Here is a 23750-nt window from a genome sequence, read left to right as displayed (position 1 = left end):
GGAGCAGCTTTAAATCATGTGGCTGGCAGTCTCATACTAATTGAGTCAGTTATGGTTCCCTAAACTTTGTTTTGCCTGATTCAATCAGTGATATGTAATTCGTTCTAGAGAGAAAAGAATGTCACCATTCAATTAATGTTAACACTTCAAGATAAGCAATACCAGGAACTAATAAGACACACTACATTTCTGAAGCTAAATAAGTGGACATATCCTTACTTTTTTTTTAATAGATTCTTTTCTTTTTTTATTTTTTTATTTATTCATTTTTAGAGAGGAGAGAGAGACAGAGGAGAGAGAGACAGAGAGAGAGAGAAAGGGGGAGGAGCTGGAAGCATCAACTCCCATATGTGCCATATGGGCTTGACCAGGCAAGCCCAGGGTTTCGAACCGGCGACCTCAGCATTTCCAGGTCGATGCTTTATCCACTGCACCACCACAGGTCAGGCATATCTGTACTTTTGAATGGCAGAGAAACAGACATGGAAGCTGGTGAGGTCAGAGAGAAATAGACAAAGCAGAAACATGATCATCTTCTAATGGGATGGAAGGAGTTGGCAAAGTGATGACTGCATCAACAGTGATAAAAACTAAAATAAACCAGAAGATTATACTTCTTTTCAAGATTTCAAAAGCCTAACATCTCTCTAAATTTAATGAATATCTAGAATCCAAAAATAGGTTAGGTTTGCATTCATTGCCCTTTAACGAGATGGCGAATAAGACAGAAAATCTCATAAGCACCTTATAAATGAATATTCGAAAGTCATTTCATTCAGAAACCCTTTCCCCTTAGTTCAGAATCAAATTTGTAAATAATTGTTTTCAATGAGAGAAGCCTTGTGAGAAAGTACATTAAAAAGAATCATTACTAACAAGAGCAAAGAAAATTCTTTGTGGAAAATCTACTGAAGTATGCCTGACCTGTGGTGGCGCAGTGGATAAAGCGTCGACCTGGAATGCTGAGGTCACCGGTTCGAAACCCTGGGCTTGCCTGGTCAAGGCACATATGGGAGTTGATGCTTCCAGCTCCTCCCCACCTTCTCTCTCTCTGTCTCTCCTCTCTCTCTCTCTCTCTCTCTCTCTCTCTGTCTCTCCCTCTCCTCTATAAAAAAATGAATAAATAAAAAAATAAAAAAAAATAAAATCTTAAAAAAAGAAAGAAAATCTACTGAAGTAGACAATATATTCACAATTTAAAATGTTCCATATAGGAATCAAGGCATATATATAATCATGGAATGTGAGAGCCAAACGTGTCTTTAAAATGTCATTTGGTCTATTCCTTTTATTTTGCAAATGTAGATTCTGAAGTAGCCAGTAAAATAAGAAAGTGCCTTGCGTAAGATTCCTGCCCTTTTGAGTGGACCAAAGCGGTACACAGTGTTTCCAAGACTGTGAAATGTAGACTACATCTCAGTCCACAACATCAGCAGGCTCTTGACAGCTGAGGACATACTTACCCTAATATATCTAAATGGCCTGTGATCAAAGCCCTCAGCTAAATTACTAGAACCATTCTAGAATAAATAGATGCTGGCAGAGAAGGAGCTTCAGAATGAACTAAACATTTTGTATTGTTGACCTAGAGTTTTGGTATCTCCTGTAAATAAATATGAAATTCTTTTAAAAATTTTTTATTGAATTTATTGGGGTGATATCGGTTAATAAAATTATACTGGCTTCAGAGGATACTGTAAAGTGTTTCTCTAAACATATTATATAAGCGTTCTTCAGCTCAGGCATCTCCCTTATTCAGATTTCCAAATGCTAATTCCTTTTCAACAATTTCATTTGAATATGCCCTCCCTCCCTCCAGGTATTAACTCAACTGGCAACTTCTTGGACCTTTTCTGACCACCTTTTTAAAAATTGCAACATAATCCTTCACCATTTATCTTCCTACTCAAATTTGTTTTCCTCCAAATTACTCATTACCATCTAACATTCTATATATATTTACCTACTTAATTTGTACATTATCTTTCTTCCAACTATTTCCTTGCATCTAGTATAGGTTCTATTGTCAGCCTGAAATATTTTTGAATAAACACAGGAATGAATATTTTTGAATAAACTGTGAATGACTAAACTAAGAAATAAATGAATTTCCAGGGATCCTATATATTCACAATGTAAGGTATTTTTCCCCGCCAAGAAGGAAGGAAGGGGTTGGAGCCACAAAGTGTGGAATAGTAAAAGGCTTTATTGAGTACAGCACATCCCGCCCAACGAGGTTCCCTGGCCCAGAGGAAAGACGGAGGCCAAGGAAGTCGCAAGGGGTGACCCGCGTGGGACATATTTAAAGGGTCCCTAGGGTGGTCGATCTAATATGACATGGTGAAATCTCACTGGCTGGCAGACGGTCGCTTTTTTCCAAAGGGCTCCTGGGAAGTTTCTTTTGGAGCACCTGGTTGTGGGCGGTCCTAGCCAAAGTTCATGGGTCTGACCTTTCCCCACTATCCACCGACCTTACACACAACTAGAGTCTTATTCCACTATCTTTTAAAAGATTCTTTCTGGTTATTACTTGATCTGATACTTTAAAGTATGACTGAAACATTTTTTTTAATTAACCTTATTTCATAAAGTGATATAACTATGTAAATTGAACTGTGTGATTGTATAGTATAGTAATGTACCATGAACTGAGCCCCTAAAGGAAAAGAAAAAAAATCTCCTTTTGATAAGAATATATAACTGAAAAAGACAGTTTTAGTTTTCCTAGTTGATATCAATCTAGGGCTAAAGAACTATCTTTGAATTAAGACACTATTGCTCATTCCAGGACTTCATTCTTTATTCAGATACTATTTCTAGGATTATCCTCAGAGTTATCAAAACACATTAAAAGACATGGGATATGTATGCGTATATTTCATGACAACATAACAAGATTTTTGTCATTGCTTTACCCACTGAAATCCACAAGGAGACAACTGGAAGCAAATAAGCCACTTTCTAAATATAACATCATTCAGTACAAATGTCCATGTATTCTCTTAATTCATGTTAGAATTTATTTCAAAGCACACTTTAATTCTTATTCACAGAAACTCTATAATATGTTGAGTCTCAGAAGATTAAATTTAACATTTCTCGTAGTACTCCACCCCTCACTTCAAGGTTTTGGCTCAACTGGCTAAGCTAAAGTACTGGTTAAACTCCTAACATAAAGTGAGATTGTTGCTTTCAGGTTTGTCCTAAGTGAGTGGTACCATAATGCAAACCACTGAAGCTATCCTTCCTTTTTCTTTTTAATTCTGAAAAAAAATGGTTTGTGCAAGATTTTTTTTTGACTAATAAAGAATAACCAAGATGACACTAACTATTGATGAAATTTGGACCATTATTGTGCTAAAAAAAATTTTCTTTTATTTGAAGGGAAAATTTTAATGTTCCATTGTATGAAATCTGGTTGGAAATTGAGAAACTTTCAGATATATAAAGTTTTTTAACTTTTTATTTATTTATTTATTTTCAATTAATTTAGCCAGAGAGGAAGGGAGAGAAAGAGAGGTAAGAACATTGATCCATTCTTGTATGTGCCCTGATGGCGGATCAAACCAGCAATCTTTGCGCTTTAGGCCGATGCTCTAACCAAGCGACCTATTCATCCAGGGCCAGTTTTTTTAAATATGAGAAATCCTTAAGGGGTTCATAGCTGGGATTATATGGAAAGATACAGGATGAGAACTGAGTGAAAGGAATTGGAATCAGTGGTATGTGGATATATATGATGTGCATATGCAGGTACCACATGTGTGTTGTATGTATGTACATGTACATGTATATGTATACGTATACATATACATCTATGTATATATGTATTTGTATGCATACTCAAAAAAAGATTCAAGACTTTCATATGGATGAAGTGTTTAGAAATCTAATCCAAAAAGATGACATTTATAGAGCACTTATTCTAAACCAGACAAGGCAAAGTACTTTATATACATGATCTCATTCATTCCCCACATTATATCTTTGAGTGAGTTTGTATTATCCATTTTACAGATGAGGTGTGTGTTACTTTGCTAGGGCTGCTGTAAGAACATACTACAAACTGGGTGGCTTAAAATAACAGAAATTTGAGCTTTTACAGTTTTGGAGACTAGAAGGTGGAATTGAGGTGCCAGCAGGGCTGTGTCGCTCTGAAGGCTCTTGGGGAGAGTCTGTCCTGTGATTCTCTCCTAGCTTCTGGTGGTTGCTAGAAATCCTTGGAATTTCTTGGCTTGTAGATGTGTCCCTCTAATCTCTGCCTCTATCTTCACATGGCATTCTCCACATGTGTCTGTCTTCCCATTCTATTTTGAATGTGTTGCTGTGTCTCTTCTTTTCTTATTAAAGACACTAATCACATTGTATTCAAGGCCCATCCTACTCCAGTTTGACCTCATCTTAAATAATCACATCTGCAGAAACCTTGCTTCCAAATAAAATCACATTCTGAGGTAACCAGGAAGCACATGAAATTTTTTTTGATGGGGGGAGGGGCACAATTTAACCTAATACAAGGTTGCTGAAACCCATAAAGACCTCAGGTACTAGAATTACCCATTTAAAACTATAATGTAAATATGTATAATAAGTTTAAAGAAATATAATGTAAAATTTAATATATGACTAGAGTACAAGAGATTATTAAAAATGGAAGAGCTTATCTTGAAAAATAAAAACATAAAACTTGTTTGGAAATAAAAACTATTATAACATATAAAATACTCATATAACACATTAGAAAGAGCCATAAATGAATAATTAACCAGACTGTTTATGTGAAATTTTCTAAAACATAGCACATATAAATATACAAATAGAAAACATGATAAAGTGGCTAAAAGAGAAATGGAGAATAAGGTATTAAGGTCCAATATCCATTTAAATATCAATGGAAAAGGAAAATTAAACATAAGAAATATTTGAAGGCATAATGGGTAAAAAATTTACACAACCAATAATTACTTAATAGCTACTGGAAGGCTAATGAATTTCAAAATAGATAAAACAAAAACCACATCTAGCCACATCATGGCAAAACTGTGTATCAAAGATGAAAGTCTTAAAATCAGCCAGAGAAGAAATATAGACCATCATCAAATGAATGACAATTAAATTGACAACTGATTTCTCAAAAGCAAAAGAGAAATTTGAAAGAAAATAAAATAATAATTTCATTGGGCTGACAGAAAATAAATGTCAACTTAGAATCAGTAATGTTTACATGTTTTATTATTATTTCACTTTTAACCTTTCTGTTTTAATGTTTAAGGCATATCTTTTAAAACAGCAAAGTGTTTTGTTTTTATATTCTTGTGTACACTATTATATATCTATTAATTGGAATATTTAATGTAAACACTAGTATGTTTTATTTTAAACTCAGCATGTTCTTTATTTACATTTGTTCCACTTGTTTTATGTTTCTCTTTTATTTCTTTCTTACCTCATTGGATTAATAAAATATATTTCATTTTCTTTCCTCTAAGTGCTTGAGAGTTAAGTGTCCTCCTCCTTTTTGGGTTCATTCCTAGAGGTGGACTCACTATCAGCTTCAGGATCTCTGGAACTGGTTGCTTCCTAAGGGCTAATGTCAACTCATAATAAGGCTACACGTTCCTTGCTGGTATCCAAAGAGGAACTGTTGATGACTGTTGGGCAAATAAGTTTGTAAAATTTGTATTATTTTTGTTCACTTTTATTGTTAAAAATGACCACTGCCCACGTGAAATGGCTAATTACCTTCCTGCTTGGGAAGGGGCTTTGTTATGCTAATATGTGCTGGAGGAGGGGTTTATTGCCAAAAAGTTTTAAGAGAAGGAGAGGAGGAGCAAGGAGGCCATTTTTGTAGAGAAAGGAGCCAAGATGGCTGAGTGCTGAAGGAGAAGCCAGCTTGTGCAGAGGAGAGAAGAGAGATGGGAAACAGAGCTGAGGGCTCTTGGGAGCTCTGCTGAGACTGGTGGGAAGCCTTTGATTCTAGGAAAACCCAGATGTGTCTGTAGCTTTGTGAGAGCTGAATGAGAGGGTTTTGATGCCCAGTGTGTTTTTTACTTGCCTGCCAGGTGTGAGGCAAATTAAAGAAATGGCTCACCATTTTTCAGCTCTGCTGTTTCTTTATCGTCTGTCCGAATCTAAAGTGAACCTGCATGTGAATGGCCACAATGGTGGCAGTGGCCCCTGGCCTTACAATGACAAAATTGTAGCATACCCTCGCCCCCAGGTTAGCTATTTGAATGGACCCTGCCACTTAGGGTCAGCTACTAAATCTTAGAACAACACGAGAGGCTTAGGCCATTGCTTGGCCAGTATAAAATGCCTCTTGGCTGCAGGACATCCAGATGAGGAAATACTCAAAAAATTAAGAGTAAAAAGAGCCTTATACAATTGTTCTTTTGGGGTGAATCTCTCTTTCTAACTCTCCCTTTTTCTTTTGTGCAGTTGGTGCTTCAAAAAACCGTTGGCTCTTTCTGCAATACCTGTAAGTTTGGCTGAATTCTTCAAGCTGCTTAGGGTCCCAAGAATGTCCCAAGGTTCCTTTCTATTTTTTTTTTCAAAAGTACCTCCATACTTTATACCTTTTATCATTAAACCCATATAATTTCTTTCCAATTAATCAGAAATCTCAATTTCTAAAAAACTTAATTTTCAGTGAGGACTAGGTTAGTAATTAACAATTTTAGATTTATATTTTTATGAACATATTTCATGACCTTTAGAAAAAGTTTCTTTCATTGGCAAACAAACTTATATTTTCAAAGGATATAACAGAGATAATAGGAACCTTTTGTAAACCCAGGCAAAACAAACATTTTCTGTTAAGAACTTTAAAAAACAGATGACGTCAGAGTAATGGCGGAGTAGGAAGCGATACCGATAAATCTCCCCCAAAACTCAACAAGATCTTCAACCAGAAACAGAAAAACCTATACTTGGAGCTTCCAGATTCTTCGCAATACACCCAAAGGTATGATTGAGTGAAAAATTGGCTAAATATATAACCAAACCCCGAAGGAAATAGGGAGTAAGAAATGCTCCGCCTTCCTCACTAACCTAAACAGGGCGGCTTTCTCTGGTAACTGTGAATATAGAAACTGAGGCGGGCAAAGGGGGTGAATAGATCCAGGCCGCCGCAGCAAAAACGGCCGAACCAGGCTGTGGCTCAGAGATCCAAGCCGAGGAAAATCTGATCCTGTGGCAACCCGGGCAATACAAGCTAACACTCGCGCCAAACCCAAACAAAGAAAGACAAGCGGAGCGGCCATTTTACCCGGTCTCCTGGTCGGTGCGCAGTTAGTGGAAGAGAGATTTCTTCCTAAGCTGCGGAAGTGGGTGCCCGTGTTGCCCCACGGAGAGGCAGGGTCAGAGGCCTTTCTGTGGGCTGAGGGCAGAGTCTCTGGGCAGCCCCAGCGCCCTGGGAAAGCCACGCACGGGAGGGAGTGAGAACTAATCCCAACGGTGGAGATTTTCCGTGCTGGAGGCTGTTTCACTCAGAGGGAACCGCAGCCGGCCTCATATCCTGGTTTGCGCGCGCAGATAAGGAGTGAGCGATTCCTCCGAGTGCCTCGGCAGTGCACGCCCGTGTTAACGCACAGAGGGGCAGAGTCAGGGGCCTTTGTGTGGGCCAAAGCGGAATCTCAGGCCGCCCCAACGCCTTGCAAAAGCCGCACACGGGGACGGAGCGAGACTCAATTCCAACGCTGCAACTTTTCCCTGCGGTTGGGGGTTTCACTCAGAGCGTGAGACTGCTGGCCGGATATCCTGGTTGCAGACAGTGAGTGAGAGTTTCCTCCAAGCGCCCCGGAAGTGGGTGCCCGCTTGTGTTACCGGATAGAGTGGCAGAGCCAGAGGTCTTCGAGTGGGCGGAAAGCCCGCCTGATTATGCTAGCAGCTCTGACTGACTGAGCCTTACCCAGATCCCTGTGCTGAGTGGAAATAGAGTGGGGAGTTGCCAGATCTTTGAGCCTCTTACTATCCAGGCAGAGGCAGCAGCAACCCCATACCTGGACTATCAGGCTACTAATTGAGGAAGGAAAGACTAGGAGAAAGGCTCCAGGAACACGGACTCTCTCACTGTCGGAGCCTATAAATGCTAATGAGCCTCGACTCCCAACGAGAATAAAGCACAATACATGACATTGCCATAGAGACTTATCAACTGCAAACCTCTACCTGAGCGTGCCAAAGGGGCAGAACCCGGGGTACAGAGTCACCGACCAGGAAGAGGGAGAGAAAAGAAAAAGCAAGAAGATAACCTCTCAAAATCAAGAATAATCTGCAGACTTTATAACCTATCCCATTTTATTATATTTGTTCGTTTGTTTCTCTTATCTTCATTCTTGAGACTTTTTTTTCCTCCTCCAATTTGGCCGATTAACTCTCTACCGGTCTTACTCTCTCCTCTTCTTGAACTACACTACCCATAAGTGTTACATCTCCCATTATCATTTCTCTTCTCTTCCTTTCTCTCTATGAGGGTTGCACTCCAAAACCCTTAACTCTCTCTCTCTCTCTCTCTCTCCTTTCTTTTTTCTTCTTTTAGTGGTTCCCTCTTTTTTTCTCTCTCTCTCTTTCTTTTCTCCCTCTATATTAGTTTCTTCCTTTCTCCTTTACATCTCCTCTCATTCAAACCTCAATAACAAACAAATTATCTTATCTGGGACTCAAACCTATGTTTGTGGCATTTTGGGGGGTTTTTACTTCACCTTTTTAACTCACTAGCAGTGCTCCCATCCCTGGCTCTCCATATTATCTAGTTCTTGTTCCACTAAATACAATAGTAAGTTTTTAATTTGTCCCCCCATTTTTCCATTTTCCTCTTATTCCTCTCATCATAACTCTTAGAAAACCAACACCTAAAAGCAAATCATTTTATTCTTGACCCAAATTTTTTCCTTATTTGCTTTTTGTGGGTTCATACGCTCTTTTTTTTTTTCTTTTTTCTTTTTTTTTTTTTTTTTTCTTTCTCTCTTTTTTGCCCCTTTATTACTTTTCCCCAATTCAGGCCCTCCATCACAGGCATTGTTTGTTATAACTCACAGTCCACCACAAGATTTTCTCAAGAAAGAGGGGAGAGGAGAGGAGAGGAAAAAAAGAGGGGGGGAATAATTTCCTTTTTAAAAAAATTTTTATTTGATTTTATTTTTCTTTATTTCATTATTAATTTTTTTAAAAAAAACAACTCTTTTCGATTTGTTATTTTTTTATTTTTTTTAACTTTTTATTCTTTATTAAATCTCATTAATATTATCAACAAAACCACCCTCAGATGCCATTAAGGAAGAGAAAATCGAATATCATGGATACAAAAGAAAGAGAGGTAACACAGCTAGATGAGGAAAAATCTATGGAGAAAAAATTTAATATATTGGAAACCTTGGAGCTAAATGACAGAGAATTCAAAATAGAAATCCTAAAAATCCTCCGAGATATACAAGAAAACACAGAAAGGCAATATAGGGAGCTCAGAAAACAACTCCATGAACACAAAGAATATATGTCCAAGGAAATTGAAACTATAAAAACAAATCAAACAGAGATGAAAAACTCAATTCACGAGCTGAAAAACGAAGTAACAAGCTTAGCTAATAGAACAGGTCAGATAGAAGAGAGGATTAGTGAAATAGAAGACAAGCAACTTGAGGCACAACAGAGAGAAGAAGAAAGAGACTCAAAAATTAAAAAAAAATGAGATAGCCCTACAAGAATTATCTGACTCCATCAAAAAGAATAACATAAGAATAATAGGTATATCAGAGGGAGAAGAGAGAGAAAATGGAATGGAGAACATACTTAAACAAATAATTGATGAGAACTTCCCAAGCCTGTGGAAAGAACTAAAGCCTCAAGTTCAAGAAGCAAACAGAACTCCAAGTTTTCTTAACCCCAACAAACCTACTCCAAGGCATATCATAATGAAATTGACACAAACCAACAGCAAAGAAAAAATTCTCAAGGCAGCCAGGGAAAAGAAGAATACAACATATAAAGGAAGGCCCATTAGATTATCATCAGATTTCTCAGCAGAAACTCTACAAGCTAGAAGAGAGTGGACCCCAATATTTAAAGTCCTGAAAGAGAGGAACTTTCAGCCACGAATACTATACCCATCAAAGCTATCCTTCAAATACGAAGGAGAAATAAAAACATTCACAGATACAGAAAAGATGAGGGAATTTATCATCAGAAAACCCCCACTCCAGGAATTACTAAAGGGGGTTCTCCAATCAGATACAAAGAACAAAAAAAAACAGAGCCACAAGTAAAAGCTCCAAGAAGAACACAATAAAACCAAATTTAAACTGTGACAACAACAAAAAGAAAGAGGGGGAGAAGACGGAGATTAACAGTAGCAAAGGATGATGGAGTGCAAAAGTACTCACAAAATAGTTCGCTACAATGAACAGGGTAGGGACCCTTTTCATTACTCAAAGGTAACCACCATTAAAAAAACCACCACAGAAGCACATGAGATAAAAAAGATAGCAACAGAGGAAAGATGTATGGAATACAACCAAATAAAAACAAAAGATAGAAAAACGAAAGAGAAGGACCAAACAAGACACAAAACTAACAGAAAGCAAGATATAAAATGGCAATAGGGAACTCACAAGTATCAATAATTACACTAAATGTAAATGGATTAAACTCACCAATAAAAAGGCACAGAGTAGCAGAATGGATTAAAAAAGAAAATCCAACTGTATGCTGCCTACAGGAAACTCATCTAAGTAACAAGGATAAAAACAAATTCAAAGTGAAAGGCTGGAAAACAATACTCCAAGCAAATAACATCCAAAAAAAAGCAGGTGTAGCAATACTCATATCGGATAATGCTGACTACAAGACAGGAAAAGTACTTAGAGACAAAAATGGCCATTTCATAATGGCTAAGGGGACACTGAATCAAGAAGACATAACAATTCTTAATATATATGCACCAAACCAAGGAGCACCAAAATATATAAGACAGCTACTTATTGATCTTAAAACAAAAACTGACAAAAATACAATCATACTTGGAGACCTCAATACACCACTGACGGCTCTAGATCGGTCATCCAAACAGAGAATCAACAAAGACATAGTGGCCTTAAACAAAACACTAGAGCACCTGGATATGATAGACATCTACAGGACATTTCATCCCAAAGTGACTGAGTATACATTTTTCTCCAGTGTACATGGATCATTCTCAAGAATTGACCATATGTTGGGCCACAAAAACAATATCAGCAAATTCAGAAAAATTGAAGTTGTACCAAGCATATTTTCTGATCATAAAGCCTTGAAACTAGAATTCAACTGCAAAAAAGAGGAAAAAAATCCCACAAAAATGTGGAAACTAAACAACATACTTTTAAAAAATGAATGGGTCAAAGAAGAAATAAGTGCAGAGATCAAAAGATATATACAGACTAATGAAAATGACAATACGACATATCAGAATCTGTGGGATGCAGCAAAAGCAGTGATAAGAGGGAAGTTCATATCGCTTCAGGCATATATGAACAAACAAGAGAGAGCCCAAGTGAACCACTTAACTTCCCACCTTAAGGAACTAGAAAAAGAAGAACAAAGACAACCCAAAACCAGCCGAAGAAAGGAGATAATAAAAATCAGAGCAGAAATAAATGAATTAGAGAACAGAAAAACTATAGAAAAAATTAATAGAACAAGGAGCTGGTTCTTTGAAAAGATCAACAAAATTGACAAACCCTTGGCAAGACTTACCAAGGAAAAAAGAGAAAGAACTCATATAAACAAAATCCAAAATGAAAGAGGAGAAATCACCACGGACACCGTAGATATACAAAGAATTATTGTAGAATACTATGAAAAACTTTATGCCACTAAATTCAACAACCTAGAAGAAATGGATAAATTCCTAGAACAATACAACCTTCCTAGACTGAGTCAAGAAGAAGCAGAAAGCCTAAACAGACCTATCAGTAGAGAAGAAATAAAAAAAACCATTAAAAACCTCCCCAAAAATAAAAGTCCAGGCCCTGACGGCTATACCAGCGAATTTTATCAAACATTCAAAGAAGACTTGGTTCCTATTCTACTCAAAGTCTTCCAAAAAATTGAAGAAGAAGCAATACTTCCAAACACATTTTATGAGGCCAACATAACCCTCATACCAAAAACAGGCAAGGATGGCACAAAAAAAGAAAACTACAGACCAATATCTCTAATGAATACAGATGCTAAAATACTAAACAAAATACTAGCAAATCGAATACAACAACATATTAAAAAAATAATACATCATGATCAAGTGGGATTCATCCCAGAATCTCAAGGATGGTTCAACATACGTAAAACGGTTAATGTAATACACCATATCAACAAAACAAAGAACAAAAACCACATGATCTTATCAATAGACGCAGAAAAGGCTTTCGATAAAATACAACACAATTTTATGTTTAAGACTCTCAACAAAATGGGTATAGAAGGAAAATATCTCAACATGATAAAGGCCATATATGATAAACCATCAGCTAACATCATATTAAATGGCACTAAACTGAAGGCTTTCCCCCTTAAATCAGGAACAAGACAGGGTTGTCCACTCTCTCCACTCTTATTTAATGTGGTACTAGAGGTTCTAGCCAGAGCAATCAGACAAGACAAAGAAATAAAAGGCATCCATATCGGAAAAGAAGAAGTAAAGGTATCACTTTTTGCAGATGATATGATCCTATACATCGAAAACCCCAAAGAATCCACAAAAAGACTACTAGAAACAATAAGCCAATACAGTAAGGTCGCAGGATACAAAATTAACATACAGAAGTCAATAGCCTTTCTATATGCCAACAATGAGACAACTGAGAATGAACTCAAAAGAATAATCCCCTTCACGATTGCAACAAAAAAAATAAAATACTTAGGAATAAACATAACAAAGAATGTAAAGGACTTATATAATGAAAACTATAAACCATTGTTAAGGGAAATCGAAAAAGATATAATGAGATGGAAGAATATACCTTGTTCTTGGCTAGGAAGAATAAATATAATCAAGATGGCTATATTACCCAAAGCAATATACAAATTTAATGCAATTCCCATCAAAATTCCAATGACATTTTTTAAAGAAATAGAGCAAAAAATCATCAGATTTATATGGAACTATAAAAAACCCCGAATAGCCAAAGCAATCCTAAAGAAAAAGAATGAAGCTGGGGGCATTACAATACCTGACTTCAAACTCTATTATAGGGCCACGACAATCAAAACAGCATGGTATTGGCAGAAAAATAGACACTCAGACCAATGGAACAGAATAGAAAGTCCAGAAATAAAACCACATATATATAGTCAAATAATTTTTGATAAAGGGGCCAACAACACACAATGGAGAAAAGAAAGCCTCTTCAATAAATGGTGCTGGGAAAACTGGAAAGCCACATGCAAAAGAATGAAACTGGACTACAGTCTCTCCCCCTGTACAAAAATTAACTCAAAATGGATCAAAGATCTAAACATAAGACCTGAAACAATTAACTACACAGAAGAAGACATAGGTACTCAACTCATGGACCTGGGTTTTAAAGAGCATTTTATGAATTTGACTCCAATGGCAAGAGAAGTGAAGGCAAAAATTAATGAATGGGACTACATCAGACTAAGAAGTTTTTGCTCAGCAAGGGAAACTGATAACAAAATAAACAGAAAGCCAACTAAATGGGAAATGATATTTTCAAACAACAGCTCAGATAAGGGCCTAATATCCAAAATATACAAAGAACTCATAAAACTCAACAACAAACAAACAAACAATCCAATAAAAAAATGGGAAGAGGATATGAATAGACACTTCTCCCAGGAAGAAATACAAATGGCCAACAGATATATGAAAAGATGCTCATCTTCTTTAGCTATTAGAGAAATGCAAATCAAAACGGCAATGAGATACCACCTCACACCTGTTCGATTAGCTGTTATTAGCAAGTCAGGTAATAGCAAATGTTGGAGAGGCTGTGGAGAAAAAGGAACCCTCATACACTGTTGGTGGGAATGTAAAGTAGTACAACCATTATGGAAGAAAGTATGGTGGTTCCTCAAAAAACTGAAAATAGAACTACCTTATGACCCAGCAATCCCTCTACTGGGTATATATCCCCAAAACTCAGAAACATTGATACGTAAAGACACATGCAGCCCCATGTTTATTGCAGCATTGTTCACAGTGGCCAGGACATGGAAACAACCAAAAAGCCCATCAATAGATGACTGGATAAAGAAGATGTGGCACATATACACTATGGAATACTACTCAGCCATAAGAAATGATGACATCGGAACATTTACAGCAAAATGGTGGGATCTTGATAACATGATACGAAGCGAAATAAGTAAATCAGAAAAAAACAGGAACTGTATTATTCCATACGTAGGTGGGACATAATAGTGAAACTAAGAGACATTGATAAGAGTGTGGTGGTTACGGGGGGAGGGGGGAATGGGAGAGGGATAGGGGGTGGGAGGGGCACAAAGAAAACAAGATAGAAGGTGACAGAGGACAATCTGACTTTGGGTGGTGGGTATGCAACATAATTGAACGACAAGATAACCTGGACTTGTTATCTTTGAATATATGTATCCTGATTTATTGATGTCACCCCATTAAAAAAATAAAATTATAAAATAAAAAAAAATAAAAAAAATAAAAAAAAAAAAAAAGAACTTTAAAAAACATTAATTAAATGAAAATAGTAGTAATATCAAATGTTTTTCTAGGCTACCTGGTTCAAAAAAACATATTTGGGATAGTTTCATATTTTACAGTATTATTAATAATTGTAGAGAAGGCAAGACTATTTATTCGTCCTTGGCAGCTTTCCAGGATGACTGAAGTGAAGGAAAGGGATGGGCTACTGATCCGCTTGGATTTTAAAAATGTCCTTTTTTTTTTCCCTTTACTTTGTGGTCCTGGTATGACCCTTCCCATTTTTACAGCTTTCACAGGGTCTGAAGAGTTGTTAATTCTCCTGCTGTTCTCAGGATTATAATAGTTCCCAGGCCTCCAGGAGAAGGCTTTAAAATATTTAAATGACCTGGGTTTTTTTTCCTTCTTCCTTTTTTTCTGAGTTCTACTATCTGGAAAGGGGAGTGAAATCTTTTCCTCACTTTTAATTACTAATATATTTTTTTCTCAGTTGAATATGAACAACAAACATGAAAACTGGTGCATAACATAATAACCAAATTCTAAGTAAAGACAAAGTACAAACAAAGGTATTTATAAATCAAATCCTCTAGAAGGAAAGACTGAGATACTAGTCTTTAAACCTTATTTAACATTAACCAGTAATGTAAATGACATTTACAAGGAATAGGTGGGACAAAACCCAAATGGAAGCAGAAGATTTCTAGTATACAAGAAGAGTAAACATTTCAGACAGACAGATAGCTGAGACAGATAAGAGCTTTCAAACTGAAACTGACTATTTCACAGACCAGACTACGATTTGATAAACAAACAAGACAATTACAGTACAGAGACATAGGCATGACACATAAGTAAAACTTGATTAAACCTAATAGCAGAGTTACTACTTGGCCCTTAACTCTAGACCAGGGGTCCCCAAACTTTTTACACGGGGGGCCAGTTCACTGTCCCTCAGACCGTTGGAGGGCTAGACTATAAAAAAAACCTATGAACAAATCCCTATGCACACTGCACATATCTTATTTTAAAGTAAAAAAACAAAACGGGAACAAATACAGTATTTAAAATAAAGAACAAGTAAATTTAAATCAACAAACTGACCAGTATTTCAATGGGAGCTATGCTCCTCTCACTGACCACCAATGAAAGAGGTGCCCCTTCCGGAAGTGCGGCAGGGACTCGATAAATGGCCTCAGGGGGCCACATGCAGCCCGCAGGCTGTAGTTTGGGGACCCCTGGTCTATACAATGAACTAGAGCACCGCAATTAGTGTGGCAAGACCTTACAGAGTACAAAACAAAGAAACAAGTTTAGGATCCAAAATTCCATTCTATTTAAGTTTAAATGACTGCTCCTTAAATATTTCGATTTTAAAGCAACAATTTTAAAGCATATAAATATAGGAATAAAACTATTTTATTTAGTTCAATATTAGAGCCAGCATTTCCAATTTTGGCATGAAGAACATAATTTAAGCCTCAAAAGAGCCACATCTTGCCTATCCTAAATTGATATCATTTCATAGGATTATAAGCATTGGTCAACCAATTAGCCAGAATTCCCCCTAGGGGAGCTATTCTTAGGAATGAATGATGTGTTACCCATTCTATTACAATATCAGAAAAAAACTGAAACAGAAACCAGAATCAGACAAACCAGAGAGGAACCTCTAATCTGTTATGCGATATCACAACCAAAGATTTTAGTGCCCAATGAGACCAGAAAGATTCCTGTGTGCTCTCAGTCAGGGCATTTGATGACAGGGGACACTGGATGATGAAATCAGCAGAACTTCCCCGAGTAAATACATTCTCAGCAGCTACTTGGGAAGTACTATAGTCAGATCCTCCAGGGTCCCCTAGTCCAGGAATAATTTTTAAGGCAAAGAATATGGACGAAACAAAATAATAGTTCAGAAGGTTGTGCCAAAACATTCAAGAAAATCAGAAAAATTCAGGATCCAGTCTAGTTTCTGATATTCATAACTTTGTATTAATGGATTTTATTGAAATATAATTTTTCTCCCTAAAATTACTCTTAGTTATTTTTAAAGAGCCAAATTAAGATTAACCTAGTTACAGTATTAAGTCCAGTTTTAACGTGGCCTGGTAATTTGCATAAACACAATAAGAATAGCAATTGATCATATTGGCTTTTTACAACCTGCTTTGCTGGAGCTTTATAAGGAATTTTTAGACAGAGTTTTATTAGCCCCGCAGGGCACACATAAAAGCCAAGCTACACAGTTGCCATTAGGCGCTGCCTGCAATCTTTCTGAAAATGTCCTTTGCCACTATTGAAACGTATCTGTGGTCATAATGTGGTGGCCAAGACTTGGGCCTTGTGTATTTCTGTCCCTACATTTTGACAAGCTCTAATCATTTCTGCTACATTAGGGTGCGGCCCTTAAGCGAAGCCAAACCTTTTGGCAATCAGCATTTGCATTCTCATAAGCCAATTGTAGGGTCAGCACCTTTTCTGCACCTTTTCTGCTTATTCATTATCTACCTGTCATGAGATGGCAGTTTGTTGACAATTAATGAAATCAATATAAGGTTCATTAGATCTCTGATGGATATTTGCAAAAGAAGCTGTAGGGTCCTGGGTATCTAGAATCCAAATCCATGTTTTAAAAGCCACTGTAAAAACCTGAGAAAACGTGGCACGGTTCATGCGGGCCTGAGCCTGGGGAGTATCATAAGCCCTGGCTCCTGTGAGCAAATCAACACTCATTAGAACTCCCACTTTCAGATTCTCTACAGCAGGGGTCGGGAACCTTTTGGCTGAGAGAGCCATGAACACCACATATTTTAAAATGTAATTCCATGAGAGCCATATAATGACCCGTGTATGTTATGCATTATCCAATAAAAATTTGATGTTGTCCTGGAGGACAGCTGTGATTGGCTACAGCCACCAGTAACCATGGACATGAGCAGTAGGAAATAAAAGAATTGTAATACATGAGAATGTTTTATATTTTTAACGTTATTATTTTTCTTATTAAAGATTTGTCTGCGAGCCAGATGCAGCCATCAAAAGAGCCACATCTGGCTTGCAAGCCATAGGTGCCCGACCCCTGCTCTACAGCTTGTGTCTGAACTGCATCCTGGTATTCTTGTAGCCAGGCACCATTTGAGCAGTGGTGGTACTGCTTTCACTAACCCCATCCAGTCCCACAGGGTCATTTCATATCCTGCCCCTATACCCTCTACAACTCCCTTGGTGAATGTACTCTGTAATCCATTTTTAGAACCAGCACCCCATTAACTCACAGTCTTCTATGTCTATACTCCCTTCCTTCAGATACCAAGGACACTGTTAACACACTACAATAAGCAGCTTTGTGAGTTGCCTATCAGAGACCTTACATCTCACATCGCAGAGGCGACCATGGAGTTGGAGCTTACGGTTGCACTGCTCAGGGAACAGGGAATTTCACATGCTAGAGGGCAAATGAAGGAGAAGAGGGGGAAAGGAATGGGAATCTCCTTGTCTGATCCCTATGAAAATCTCACTGCAGATGTTCAGAGGCTATACCTCCATCATCTGTGTCCTATTAACCAGGATGTGTTGGACATCCTTTTCCATTTCCAGGCTTTGAGAGGTGATTTTGTTCCTGTGCTCCACGTTGGGAGCCACTCGTCATGGAGACAATGACTACTCGGAGACCAAATGGAATGCACCGGAGGACCTAGGGGAGACCACCTCACAATCCCCTATTCGGGTTTCATGAGAGGGCCCCTACCCCCAGTTCCTACAGGTAGTTACTGATACACACAAACAGAAGCAGAGACAAGACTGAGAGGGTAAGGAAGGGGAACTTCTTTAGTGCAGACCAAAGAGTAAGAGAAGTAGCTTACTTTTGAGATATCTACCCTGCCTATTGATTAACCAGAATTGCTCATTCTATCCCTATTGTGCTCTGTTCAGCATGGTACTACATTCAGTACTTTCCTTCAGTGATGCCATTATAGCTTTTGCCTCAGAGCACTGACCTCTCTCCCTGTTCCTGTTAAGGGATTTTATACCCAGAGACAAAATCTCTGATTGATGTTTCAGCCTGCCAGCATTAAGAATCAGCAGTGGTGCCCTGGCCGGTTGGCTCAGTGGTAGAGCGTCGGCCTGGCGTGCAGAAGTCCCGGGTTCGATTCCCGGCCAGGGCACACAGGAGAAGCACCCATCTGCTTCTGCACCCCTCCCCCTCTCCTTTCTCTCTGTCTCTCTCTTCCCCTCCCGCAGCCGAGGCTCCACTGGAGCAAAGATGGCCCCGGGCGCTGGGGATGGCTCCTTGGCCTCTGCCCCAGGTGCTAGAGTGGCAGAGCATCGCCCCCTGGTGGGCAGAGCGTGGCCCCTGGTGGGCGTGCCAGGTGGATCCCGGTCGGGCGCATGCGGGAGTCTGTCTGACTGTCTCTCGCTGTTTCCAGCTTCAGAAAAATACAAAAAAAAAAAAAAAAAAAAAAAAAGAATCAGCAGTGGTGGGATTTAAATAATTTAACAACCGGTTCTCTGCCCTAATGGTTGTTTTAAGTGTAAAAAAATAATATACTGAAAGGTAGTTTATTATTTCATGCATTTAATACTTAATAAAAGAGGTACATAAAACTAGATTATGTTATTAAAAAGTTTTAAAATATTAATGAAAACATTAAATAATACCTGACAATAAACTAAAATTGTTATTTAAGATATTTCCACATTGTTTCTTGAATTGCATCCTCACAATTTTTTTCACCTATGAATGGAATGAACATTACTGTTACACAGATGTAGGTTAAAAGATAGTAAGGAATGTAAATTTGTGATTTCCACATTGGGCAGCAGCTGAGGCACCCACCTTAGAGAGAACCCTGATTACAAGTGGCATTTTAACAACCAGTTCACCAAACTTAACAAAAATGTAGGCATTGTTTCTTCCAAATCGGTACGAACCTACTGATTCTCAGTGGTGGGAAGAAAAGCAGTAAGTAATGTCTGGCTTACCTTTTTTTAGATTCAATTTTCTGCAGGATCCTGACCACGCACATAAAGGCTGCCTCAGTACTTCGCCAAAGCCTTCAAACAGGTGTTTCCCATTTACCCATCTATTTTAGTTATTCTCAGAGAAATGATTGGTCTGTTACAATCTAATCAATACTTGTTAGAAACAGAAGCTTCAATCTTGAATTGGGTACCCAATAAAAGTATACTTTAAAGTTTTTTATTATTTTTAAAAGAGTTAAAAACAAGCAAAACTTCTAAAGATAACTTCTTTTAAAAAATTCTAAAGAATGTATTATAGGCAGAAGAAAAATACTGTAATATTTTTTATAAATTAAAAGAAATTGAGAAGAAACATTCAGTCTATTTTTAGAGACAATAAAGAATTTATTAAAATTTCATAAAAAGGAAAAAATTAAATAAAAACAAAGAAAAAGAAAATACATTAAAGAAAAAATTAGGTACTATAAATAAATACAAATTTATCTAAAACCATAGTACACATAAATGTGTTCATTAAATGTACCATTTAGACAGAAATAGCTGACCAAATGTTTTTAATGCATCTATATGCTGAAGAGACATCTACAAGATACAGAATCAATAAAAGTTAAAACATAGAAAAAGATATTAAAGCCAAATACTAACCAAATAAAATGGGAATAATTATACTTAAATCAAACAAATTAGACTCTAAGGCAAGGAGCCTTATTGGAAATAAAAAGTCACTCTGCAATGATAGAAGATGAAATTAGCAGGGAAATAAGACTATCCTGATTTTAAAAAAATTAATTGATTTTAGTGAGAGCAGAAGGGAGAGAGAAAGTATAGAAATAGGAACATCAATCTGTTCTTATATGAGCCCTGACCCAGGATCAAACTGGCAACATCTGTGCTTCAGGATAATGCTCTAACCAACTGAGCTATCCAGTCAGGGTAATATAACTATTCCAAACTTGTATGTACTTAATAATATAAAAAGACAAATATAAAATATAAAAAAATAAAAACAAATACAAGCAGAAATTCACAAAATCCACTATCAGATTAGAATATTATAACATATTTTCTTTCAGTAATTGCTAGATTAAACAGACAAAGTCTTTGTGAGCACAGAAGACTTAAAAAATACTGTGCTCATCAGTCTCACTATGTTACAATGCTCAAACAGGTACACCTTGAAGCCTCAGTGACTTAGTGTGGACAAGTCCTGCCAGGGGTGAGGACAACGGAGACACAAAGCCCCGACTCCGGTTACCAGGTTCAGTGATGCAGATCCGCTTTATTCAGGAAGTAAGCTAGCTTATATACATGGGTTCAGCTTATAGTGTGTTACAGCATGTCCTTCATAGCCAATGGCTAAAAAGATCAGGGAGCTGCATGGTTGGCACAAAGTCACTTCCTTATTGCAGGCTAGCTCCCTTCCTGGGTCTGCCCAGAAGGCTTCTAGGAGCTGGAGTATTCTCACAGCATTGCATCAGCCACAGCTGCTAGGAATGTGCTCTGTGCTCCACCCACATCTCCCCCTTCTCTTTTAATTAAGGCCAATTGGACTTGATGAATGATAGCTTGCTGTTGTTGTAGCTTCTGAATGCTACACATTATGCAACGGAACCCTAGTACAACTAAAACAACTATAATACCTATTATACTATATGCTAATAGATTAGCTGGATTAAACAATGAGGCAAGCTTCTGTAATGTTTGACTAGTTAGGAAATAGAACAGGGGTCTTAAACAGGGGATTCCCCCTAGGGGTCAGGATGTCATTTCCCTCCCATTGTGTTACAGAGACCTTCTAGGTGCTGTTAAACATAGTTCCATTTTGATTGTAAAAAATGGATGTAGGTCCATGCATGCCCCCTTCTCACAAAGGTCCCAGCATCCAAACACAATACAGATGGCTTGCTGTGGGCTGCATACTGCATATGGTTGCAAGGCACATTACACAAATTACATGAGAAATCATACAATTTCAACAATTACAAAGGTACATTTCACCAGTCTCTGAGTGCTTTGCCAAAAGCATAAAATGTCCTCAGCCTTCTTTCTAGCCATGGGAAAAGCTTCCCGGGGCAGGGGAAGGGCCTCCAGCAAAGCCGCCCCCCCCCCATCAGGGTATTTCACATTGTCCAAAATCTGTAAGTCCATCCAACAAAGGAGCCAGTACTCACTCGGTCATAGTCCAGGAATCAGTCCACACACATGGAGCATCAGCCACCTCCCTCATTCCTGCCATCCTGGCGGGTCTTACACTGTCCCAAAGAGGAGCACATGGCAGTGGCATTCAGCATTTCCATCTCTGCTCTGGAGAGCATGATGGCATTCACCCCTTTCTCCCAAAATGTCAGTGAACCCACCAGCAGCTTAGCAGACACTCCCTGCTATTCCAGCGGCCACTCAGAGATGCAAGCCTGGCTTCCATTCATCCTCCTGCCGCAGCTACCGCCGTTTACCTTCTGGAGTCTGTGAATTGCAACTCTCCTCAATCTCAGTTCTCCTCATCCTCCAAAGATGAATTGAAAACACCAGCTTGCGCTGCCGGGCTCCAGCCCCAGGTTGCTGCTGCCTGCGTCTGGGAGTCAGCGGTCACTACAGCACACATAAGCAAGAACAGAGCACCAGGGCCTGGGGGCCCGTCAGGGGCAATTCTCTGGGCCTGCCCTGCCAAAGCCTCCACATCCCCCTAGGTGATGATGGGGCATGCACACTGGCCACGAGGTCTTCTTCTGGAGCACTGAGGACCTGCTCCCCTCAGGCGTAGTTGGTGTGGAGAAGGCCAGGGCTGTGGCTTTGGATGGGTGAAGACTGTGGAGAAGAGAGAAAGCGAGACTTTCTTGACATTGTAAGGGCCAAGACAAAAGTGGCATATTTTTTAGCCCTTTTTCCTCATTCTTAATCAGCTGAATCACTTAGTGGGTGTCCAAGAAACCCTGCCAAGCAGGTTGGGGGGGTTCCTGGGATCCAAACTGGCTAAAAAACACAAGCATAACCTCTCCCTTGCGTTAGAAGAGGGTGTGATCCCCACCACTGTGCCGTGGATGGGTCCTTCCAGCATCATTTCAGAGAGAGGGAAGGGGGAGAAAGAGAGCGAGAGATACAGAAAAATAGACAAGACAGACAGACAAAAAGAAAAAAGACACATGGGGGCATATAGGCTGGCCCATGGGTCTGCAGCAGGAACACGTGTTGAAGAAAATGGTGTCTGAGAGGTTTGGGTGGGGCACTGAGCCCTGGCAGGGAACGCAGAGGTAGCGACTTCTGCTTTATCCGGGGCAGAGCTGATGGCACAGTTAGCAGTTCAGTTGGTTTCATTTCTGCATGCTCAGCCGCGAACTCGAAGGCTAAACTACTTTCCTCCTCAGTGGAGGGGGGCGAATAGGGAGGTAGGAGCTCCTCAGAGAGAGAGGCAGCCTGCAATATCTTTGCCACCAGTGGAGGGTCCCCAGCAGGAGCACCAGTTCAAGCAGGTGTGTATTGCCAATAAGGCAGGAGTGAGGCCGAGAGGGAAGGCCTGTGCCTCGTGTACCTCGGTCAAACGAACACATTCAAGAGCTCAGGCCCAAGTGTCTGGGTCCCAGAGGGGCGCATCTTTATTCCAGGGATTGAGACCAGAGAGAATCTCCCAGTAAGTACAGAGATCCTTTTCACAAACTTCAACTCACCTACTCTGCAATGGGGCATGCAGGGCTCGAGCCTGCGGGCTCGAGAGTGGGGGAGAAGGTTTCCCATTGCAGAGGGTCACTCACCCGTCCCTTGGATGCCAGTTAAGTCCCTGCCCAACGTCGGGCACCAGCTGTGGACAAGTCCTGCCAGGGGTGAGGATGACGGAGACGCAAAGACCTGACTCCGGGGACCAGGCTCAGTGTCGCAGATCCACTTTATTCAGGAAGTAAGCTAGCTTATATACATGGGTTCAGCCAGTAGGATGTTACAGTGTGTCCCTCATAGCCAATGGCTGAAAGATCAGGGAGCTGCGTGGTTGGTGCTAAGTCACTTCCTTATAGTGGGCTAGCTTCCTCCTGGGTATGCCCAGGAGGCTTCTGGGAGCTGGAGTATTCTCACAGCATTGCATCACCACAGCTGCTAG

The sequence above is a fragment of the Saccopteryx bilineata genome, chromosome 1 (assembly GCF_036850765.1).
Source record: "Saccopteryx bilineata isolate mSacBil1 chromosome 1, mSacBil1_pri_phased_curated, whole genome shotgun sequence".
In the NCBI taxonomy this organism is placed as follows: domain Eukaryota; kingdom Metazoa; phylum Chordata; class Mammalia; order Chiroptera; family Emballonuridae; genus Saccopteryx; species Saccopteryx bilineata.
The sequence above is the reverse complement of the archived record's forward strand: the minus strand, read 5'-3'. Positions refer to the sequence as shown.